The sequence below is a fragment of the Elephantulus edwardii genome, unplaced genomic scaffold (assembly GCF_000299155.1).
Source record: "Elephantulus edwardii isolate Elephantulus edwardi_28Jun2011 unplaced genomic scaffold, EleEdw1.0 scaffold00084, whole genome shotgun sequence".
NCBI lineage: Eukaryota > Metazoa > Chordata > Mammalia > Macroscelidea > Macroscelididae > Elephantulus > Elephantulus edwardii.
Window position 1 is genome coordinate 6071527 of NW_006399834.1, and position 9400 is coordinate 6080926.

The following is a 9400-nucleotide window of genomic DNA, read 5'->3' on the forward strand; positions in this document are numbered from 1 at the left end:
TTCCATCTTCTTTTAATACTTCCTGGATCATTTTACATTCTGCCGAAAGCATCCTTGATTATAGCAACTCAAGGTTTGAATTTGTTCTTCAGTTCCTTATCAGCGAAACATAGATATCTCTCTTGTCCTCTCTGCTTTCAGCTAAAGTCAATCTGACATTGGCTATAATGTCCATAGTGCCATAGCCTCTTCCAAACCCAGCCTGTATTTCTGGTCATTTTAAAATAATCTTCAGCAGAATTTTTGCTGGCATGTGATATTAGTGAAATTGTTCAGTAATTTCTGCACTCCGACAGATGCCTCTTTTTTTGGAATGGGGATAAATAAAGATCTTTTTCATTCAGTTAACCAGATAGTTGTCCTCTAGATTTCTTTGCATAACCTGGTGAGCATGTCCAGGGCAGCATATGTTTATTAAAATACTTCAATTGGTATTCTATTAATTATGGTGGCCTTATTCCTTACCAATTCCTTCTGAGCCACATAACCATCCTCCTTCATCACCATCACTTCCTGATCATATATTGTTTCATGAAATTCTTTTCTGTCAGTCAGATGTTTTTCATATAGTGACTACCTCTGTATTCCTTCCATTTTTTTTAGCAGTAATTACTTTTATTTTTATTTTCTTGGTATTTCTTGTTTCAATTATATGCCACATTAAAATTTCAAGGGATACATTATTTTTTTAAATAGATGATCTTATTTTTTATGAAAACTTTACAAAACAGTATTTATCTTAATATCTTTACTTAAATTTTCTCTAAACAAATTGAAATGACCAAACGGTTTAATCATAGTCTTTCAAATACTCACCTTTGGTTTGTTTTGCTTTGTTTTTGTGTTTTATCTTTCTTAATACTTATGTTCTTGTATAGTAGGTAATATTCTTTTTTTAAAAATACAAGTTTATTTACAAAATTTAAATACATTGTCTTTGAGAATAGATTCTTCCAATTTCCTTCACCCCTCCACCCATGGTTCGTTCCTGGATCATTCAGTATTCTGCCCATAGCATCCTTGAGTATCGCAACTCGAGGCTTGAATTTGTTTTTCAGTACCTTCAGCTTAAGAAATGCCAAGTGAGTTCAGCCCTTTTGATTTTCTTACTGCAGCTCTTTGTATATTTCATTCTACTACTCTGTCTTCCTAAGTTTCCCTTTAAAATCTTCTATTCAGTTCCTTAGTTTCCTGGTATCTTACCTTTGTTTAGGCTTCTCAGCATTCTAATGTAATACTCAGCATTTCTTCTCACGTCTATCTCAGTCTTTCCTTCTTCTTTTGTCTTTGTAATATTTTGCATTCTTTATTGATGATTTTTTTTTATATTGTCCCACAGCTCAAGCTGGATTTTATTTATTAGTGTTCAAAGCCTTAAACATATCCCTGAGATGGTTTTTAAATTCAGGTAGTATATACTCAAGGTTGAATTTTTGTTCTTGTAGATTTTATTTTCTTTGGTTTGAACTTGCAAATGTGTTGGTATTCTGTTCCACAATCAGTACCTGGCCTAGTTTTCACAGCTGTTGTTGAGCTTTTCCATTGAGTCTTCTCATATTTATAATCAATCTGATTCCTGTGTCATCAGGTAAAGTCCATGTGTTTGATGGCTATTTGTGTTTCTTATAAAAGGTATTCACAATTAATTAATCATTGATTGTACAAAATTCTGTCATTCAATCTCCAGCCTCATTTTTGTCACTAAGTTCTTGTTTTTCTACTATTGATCCTTCTTCCTGGTTCCCAACTTTTGCATTCCAGTCACTCACTATTACTATGCATGTTGGTTGCATGTTTGTTTGATTTCTAACTGCAAAAGTTGGTAGAAAACCTCTATGTCCTCCTCTTTGGCTCAAATCGTTGGTTCACATATTTGAATGAAAGTTATCTTGCTTGGGTGTGTATTGATATTATCCTGTTGATCACAACATTTATATCATGATGGAACTTTTTAATTATGAATGAAACCCTGTTTTTCTTCACTTTTTCATTTCTGGCATAGTAGATTGTGTGGTTGTATGATTCAAAATATCCCATGGCAATCCATCTTTTTTCACCAGTAAGTAGTGTGTGTCAATATTATGCATTCCATTTTTTCTTTAAAAATGTCCAATTTTCCTACATTTCTATTTCTCACATTCCATGTTCCAGTCACTAGAGTCTGTTTGCAACTGTTTCTTCTCCTTTGTGATTCTCAATATGAGGGCTCAGCTCCTGTGCCCTGTTAGTCTAATCTTAGTGTGTTCTATTGTTCATAGGGTTTTTTAAAGGTCTGTTATTTCAGAAGTGGATGGTCAATCCTTCTTTGATGCAAGAGAATATTTATAATGAATGTAGTTTCAGAAGTCCTTATCAAAATTTTAGAAAAAGGCTTTCTCAAATACTAAAAAAGGATAACATATCATGATAAAGTATAATTCATTCTATGAATATAAGGTTTTGTTAACATTTGAAAGTTGGTATGATTAACCTTAACAAACTAAGAAAACAATATTCTTAACTCCAAGTATGTCAACAAAGTATTTAAAAGTGTCATCATTCTTCTTAATTTAAAAGTGAATTTTAAAAAAATCCTCTCTAAAAATTGAAAAGTATAATCTAATGATGATAAGTATATTGGTGACTGCAACTAACATCATAAATAACATTGTGAAACACTGGCTTTTTTCTCTGAGATTGAGAACAAGACAAGCATGCCTGCTTTCACTATTTCCAAAGATTCTCACCACTGGGCCACTTAGCAGCTTCATGATGAACAGAGAAGATACTGAGATTGTTGGTGATACCAGCTTGCTTGATTCCACAATCAACACTCTTGGCACCAATAGGAAGGAAATCAAAAGATGAATTGTACCAGGAAAGTCTTCTATCAGGTACCTCTCAAGCGACTAAGATGCACTTGATCCAAGTCATAGTCTTCACAATTACTTGCTATGCATCTGAAAGCTGAATAGTAACTAAAGATTATAGAAGAAGGATTGGTTCCATTGAATTGTGGTGCTAGAGAAGAGTGTTGAATATATTGTGGACTGAGAGCAGGCTAAACAGATCTATCCTAGAGAGGGTGAAACCAACCTGCTCCCTGAAAGGAAGGATTTTGAAGCTTCATTTCACATATCTTGGGCACATGGCCAGGAGGGATCAATCCCAAGAGAGGAACATCATACTTGGAAAGGTAGAGGGGCAGGGAAGTAGAGGAAGACCGAGGATAATATGGATTGATTGAGTGATTGGAAAAATGGGATTAGGTCTGTTGGAAATGATGCAATTGACTCAGGATAGAGCGGGATTCAGAGCTAGTGTTCATAGAGATGCTATGAGTCACAAGTGACTTGATGGCACATAACAACAACAACATTGTAGCTGAGATATTATCTAAAGTAAAATATTATAATAAAATAAAAACCCTATATTTTGAATAAGGAGTAAAATATGCATATTTCTAGTTTCTTTATCTCACATACTTTGACATGCTCTCTGGAGGGAAAAATTCCTGAAGAAAAGAGCACATGCTTGGAAAAGTGGAGTCAATGAAAGACTCAAAGATATGGATTGAGGTAGTGACTGAAACAATAGACTTAGGAACTGCAGAGAATGTGAGGGTGGCATAGGATTGGGCATGGTTTGTTCTATGGTGCGTAAGAATAATAATGTGGGGCAGTGAGCAAATCAAATGTATCTCAGTTTAAAACTTTGAATGTTAAATAAAGAAACCAGTGCTAATATTGCTTTATATTACCATTTTAATAATCTTCATTGGCTGCAGATTAGTCCTAGATTCATATCTTCTTCTCTCTCTCCATACAATTTTTAAATTACTTTAAAAAACTGAGTTGTTAAACCCTAAAAATACTCCAAATCATCTGAAAGAAAAAATAAAATTCTATGTATTGCTAAAAATCACAATTTAGAGTTTAGAAAAACATGATATATTTAATGAAAAAATAAAGAAAAAAATAGTTATCTTGGCAGACCCCAAGGAAATCAGTCGTACTAAATAATTAGAATTGGAATTTTGTGAACACCTTTATTAAACTTATATTTGTTTGAAAAATGAGGGTAGACAATAAAAAGAATCTAATTCCTAGAAGTTAATTTGAATGAAATGCAAAATAAATAGGAATTATGATAAAATTATTGCATATCTTTTTTTCCCTTCTATCATCCTTATTCATCGTGTAACTCTCAGACCCATAGCAATTATTCAGAAAGACTCTGACCTGAATCAGATGCACCATGCACCTTAGTCCTCAAATTGACATCATTACTCCTCAATAATTTGGAGAGGTCCCTAAGTGCAAACTTTCCAAGGGCAATTTGTCTCCTTATTTTCTGACTGCTGGTCTTAAGAGTGTTAATTGTGGATCCAAGCAAGAGAAAGCTGTTGACAGTTTTAATCTCCTCTCCATCTACCTTGATATTGCCTATTGGTCTAGTGGTAAGAATCTTTGTTTTCTTGCCATTGAGATGCAATCAATACTGAAGGTTAGGTTATTTGATCTTCTGCAACAAATCCCTCAAGTCCTACACACTTTCAGCAAGCAAGGTTGTGTCATCTGCATAACAAAAGCTATTGATGAGTCTCCTTCCAATTCTGACACCACATTCATCTTCACAGAGTCCAGTTTCTCAAATAATTTTCTCAGCATACAGATCAAATAAGTGTGGAAAGATAATACAACCTTGACAACTCCCTTGATAGCTTTGAGCTGTGATGTTGGAGAAGAGCACTGAATATCCCATGGATGTCAAAGAGAACAAACAGATATGTCTTGGAGAGGGTGCAGCCAGAGTGCTCTTTGGAGGCAAGAACGACAAGGCTTCGCCTCACATACTTTGGGCATATTGCTAGGAGGGGCTGTTCCTTGGAGAGGGAATGATTGCTGGGAAGGGTGGAGGATCATCGATGGAGAGGAAGACCAGGTAAATTAAACAGTGACTGTCACAATGGCTCTTGTGTGTTAGGAAATATGAGGATGACACTGGATAGAACAGGATTCAGATCTTTTTCTCTAAGGGTTGCTACTGAGTCATACTCAACTCGATCGCACCTACCAACAACAACAACACTACTCATCTAATGCATAACCAAAGTGAACTTTATATGTTTGCAATCAAACTTCTAAAGCCTATTTTTGCTTTTAAAAAATATATTATCACTTTACTTTTGTTTTACTTTGCAGATTAGGTTTTGCTATATTTTATCTATTCATTAACAATATATATGCTAAATACATTTAAATATGTATATAATAAGTACATGGATATAAAAAGTATATAAACATATACAACATACAAAAAGTTGACACAATATAAACCAGATTTCAGAGCTATTGTACATATGAGTCGCAGGTGACTCAACATCATATAACAACAAAATCAACATATATATTATCATAATCATAATTAGTATTTTTCTTTTTATTAGTTTGCATACAATAATCATATACATTTTATTTCATACATACACATGTGTTTTATACAATTTTTCATTTACAGTGGTCCATATAATTATTCACATGCATTGATTTTATATGAGTCATTATTAATTTATGCTTTATTATCTCATCTGTCAGTTCACAAATGAATCTTTTTTATTCTTCCACACTCCCCACATCTGCCCCCTAATCTCTGCTATCCTAATGATTTAAACATTTCCCCTTTTCCCTGCCCCCACTTCCCTACATTCCCTTCATTTTTTAGACAATTCTACATAGCTTACTCATTATCCTTCTATTTTTACATAATGAACTTACATAATATTTTCCTTATGACACTGAATTAGTTCATTCAGCATAATGCTCTCCAGACTCTCAGGTTATATGTGTTGTGGTTATGTGCTGTCAAATTGCCTCTGAGTCATGGAAACTCTACACAGAACAAGCACTTCTGAAACTTGCCCTGTCCTGAGCAAGTCTCATTGACTCCAACACTTACCCTCATTGCCCTAGTTACTGAATCAATCCATATCATTTGAGATCTTCCCTTCTGGTACTGTCCCTCCCCCCTTCTTCTCCAAGGGCTGAACCCTCCTGGCCATGTATGTAAGATGGAGTTTCAAACTCCTAGCCTCCAAAAGGAAACTTGGTTTCACCCTCTCCAAGAAAGACTTTTTGTTTTCTTGGCAGTCTGTGGTATGTTCAAGAATCTTCTCCACCACCACAAGACAAAGCCATCGATTCTTCTGTCACCCTTTGTCATTGTTCTTTGCTGTAATAGCAAGTAATTGTGAAAAGCATGGCCTGGATCAAGTCTCTAGAATGATTTCGTTGTTTCTCAGTGCTCTGGAAAAGTCCTGAACAGCAAATTTTCTCAGTGGAATTTCTTTTTAATTTCCTGACTGCTGGTGCCAAGAGTGTTGATTGTGGAACAAAGCAAGCTGTAATTGTTAACAACTTCAATCTCTTCTCTATCTGTCATGGTGCTACCAATTGACTCAGAAGTGAGAACCTTTGTTGAGCTTCAATACATATTGAAGGTTGCAGATGTTGACTTTCTGCAGCAAGTACCTCAGTTCATCCTCCATTTCAGCAAGCAAGTTTTTTTTTATCTGTATAACATAAGTTGTTGATAAGACTTCCTCCAATCCTTATGCCACATTCCTTCACATAAAGCCCAACTTCCTGCATGATCTGTTCAACATATAGATTGCAAAGTTATGGGGACAGGTTGCCTCCCTGATGCATTGCTTTCCTAATTTTAGACCATGCAATAGTTCCTTGCTCTGTTCTGAGGATTGATTCTTAGTCTGAGTATAGGTTTCACATAAGCACGATCAAGTGTTCTTGCGTTCCCCTTCTCCTCAAGGTTAGCTACAAGTTGTTGTGATCCACGCAGTTAAATGTCTTTGCATAGTCAATGAAACACAGAAAAACTTTCCTAGTTTTGGTACTCTTTGCTTTTGGCCAAGATCCATCTGACATTGATCTGGACCCTTGTTTTTTGCCAGTTCCTTCAGAGCATCTTGAATTCTTTTCCTCCATCACCGTAGGTTCTTGATCATATGTTGTATCATTAAATTCTCTTGTGTCAACCATTTTTTTTTGTCGTTACTCTGTGTACTCCTTCCATCTTATTTTGACATTTCTTGGGTGATTTAACATTCTTCCCTCAGCATCGTTAAGTACTGCAACACAAAGCTTAAACTTTTTCTACGATTCCTTCAGTGTAGGAAATGCTGAGCAAGTTCAAACATTACATAGATATATGATCTGGGGCTTAGAGATCTATGTTAGGTCACATCTTTAGACCAAAATACATGAACCTAATGACTATGCAAAATAAGACTATAAAATATCTTACAAGTTATTTTATATTTTTGTAAATGAGAAAAAACATAACTAAATATCTTGAAGATTTACAACATAAATAGTAGAACTAAACTAAAATTATAAATTGGTAACTTCTTATCCAAATGCTATTTTACCAAGGCTTTATTGTTTTCAATAACAATTTATTTTGAAAGTTGTACCAAGATATCAAGATATTTTTATCCATAAAAAGCAAGTTTCCAGCAAAAGTATGTGTATGTTTTTGTGTTTTTTTAAAAAAATAGTAGACCAACTAAATAAAATATACTTATTCTGGTCATAATTTTATGTTAGAAAATAACTTTGGCTTTATAAGAATTAAATGTTTATGTATTATTTCAAATTATGATATGCTCTCAACAGAAAATATTAAAATTTGGCTTGAAATATGGAATAAAAGAAAACGAAGTGATAAATATTAGCATTTCTTTGATTATACTATGTAGTCTGAAATCTTTAGAATTTGAATGCATTTACTATTCTACTTTTCAAAATACTGAGTTTAAAGTTAAAATCAGATAGTATTCTATGGTCTTTACATTTATTGTATACTTTAAAACTATTGTTACTGTTAGGTACTATCCAGGCTACTAGAACTCATAATGGCCCTATGAACAACAGATTGAAAACTTGACCTAGTTTGCACCATCCTCACAATCTCTATCATTCTCAAACTCATTGTTGCAGTTCCCATGTCAATCTAGCTCATTGATGGTCTTCTCTGTCACTACTAACTTTTTCACCATGATGTCTTTTCCCAAGGACGGACTGCTCCTGACAACACGTCTGAAACATGCAATGGAAGTTTCACTATTTTTTAGTTCTTAGTTTCACTAAGAATCACTTTGGCTACACATCATACAAGACAGATCTGTTTGTTCTTTTGGCAAGCCATGGCATATTCAATATTCCTCACCAACTCTGCAATTCAGAGAGATCAATACTTCTTCAGTTTTCCTTAGTAAGAGAATTTTATTTTATTTTAAAGACACTAGAACTGAGACTTTAGAGAATGTTAATTTGTACATCAAATCCACATAAATAAAATTAGAAATGACAACATCTAACCTCAAGTTTAGTTTCTAAAATTTTTGTAACCAGTATTATTTCTTATCTCAGGAAAATGAGGCAAAGAAAACAACAGCTTTAAAATAGAGATCTAACATTTCACTAATATAAAAAGTGTTTTAGTTATACCACCAAAAGAACACACAGTTAATTAATTATCAAAACACAGATTAATTATATTATCTCATTAATGAGTTCCAAAAGGTTAATAAGGTGCTTATACTTGTTAATACCAAGAGACATTTCAGATCACAATACTGGTTAAAATTTATGAACTATGGAAAGAGGATATTTGCATTAATATAAATATACATTAACTCTTTAAGGCTCTCTATCAGTTCAATAAACAATTAATTAACAGTGAGATTTGTTCCTTTTGTCCTTGGGTAATATGCTGTCTCTTGTATTGTGATTCTCCTGTGTGTGTAGTTTTAGGATAAAAGAACATAAACTCTTTTATATGTTGTTATGAGTCATAGCAGCCCTGTGAACAACAGATCAAAACCTTGTTGTATTCTACACCAGCCTCACAATCTCTTCCATGCTCAAGTCCATTGTACAAGCCACTAGGTCAATCCATCTTATCAAGGGACTTCCTCTTAAAAACTTTCACTTAAAAAAACTATAATATATTTAATATATTTATTTATACTATAACACTTTCACACAAGCATTTGTCACCCCATAAGCATACAATGTTTTTAAATGATACTTCCCTTATTATCACTCTAGAGACTTTGCATTGGTTCTACTGCTCACTCATACTTCATCGTTGTTGTTGTGTACTGTAGAGTCGGAAATAACCCAAAAAGCAGCAGGCTTTCAGAGGCAGTTAATTGTATGGGAGATTTCTCAAGGTGGTGGCCTTAAACCAAATGCCTTTGGGATTGCAGTGCAGTTTCTTGCCAATACTTCATTAAAGGACATGGATTATGGAGAAGTTTGCCTATATTCAGTGCTATGCTTGAACTTTTCAGCGATATTTGAAAGATTATAATTTTCTGAATTTTTCACCTTAAAAT

At 33.9% G+C, this 9400-nt stretch overlaps 1 pseudogene; it reads right to left on the minus strand.

Annotated features, from left to right (window-relative positions):
• The window catches only part of LOC102866751, a 34517-nt pseudogene extending 34010 nt beyond the window's left edge, over positions 1-507 (minus strand).
• Positions 508-9400: the final 8893 nt, after the last annotated feature.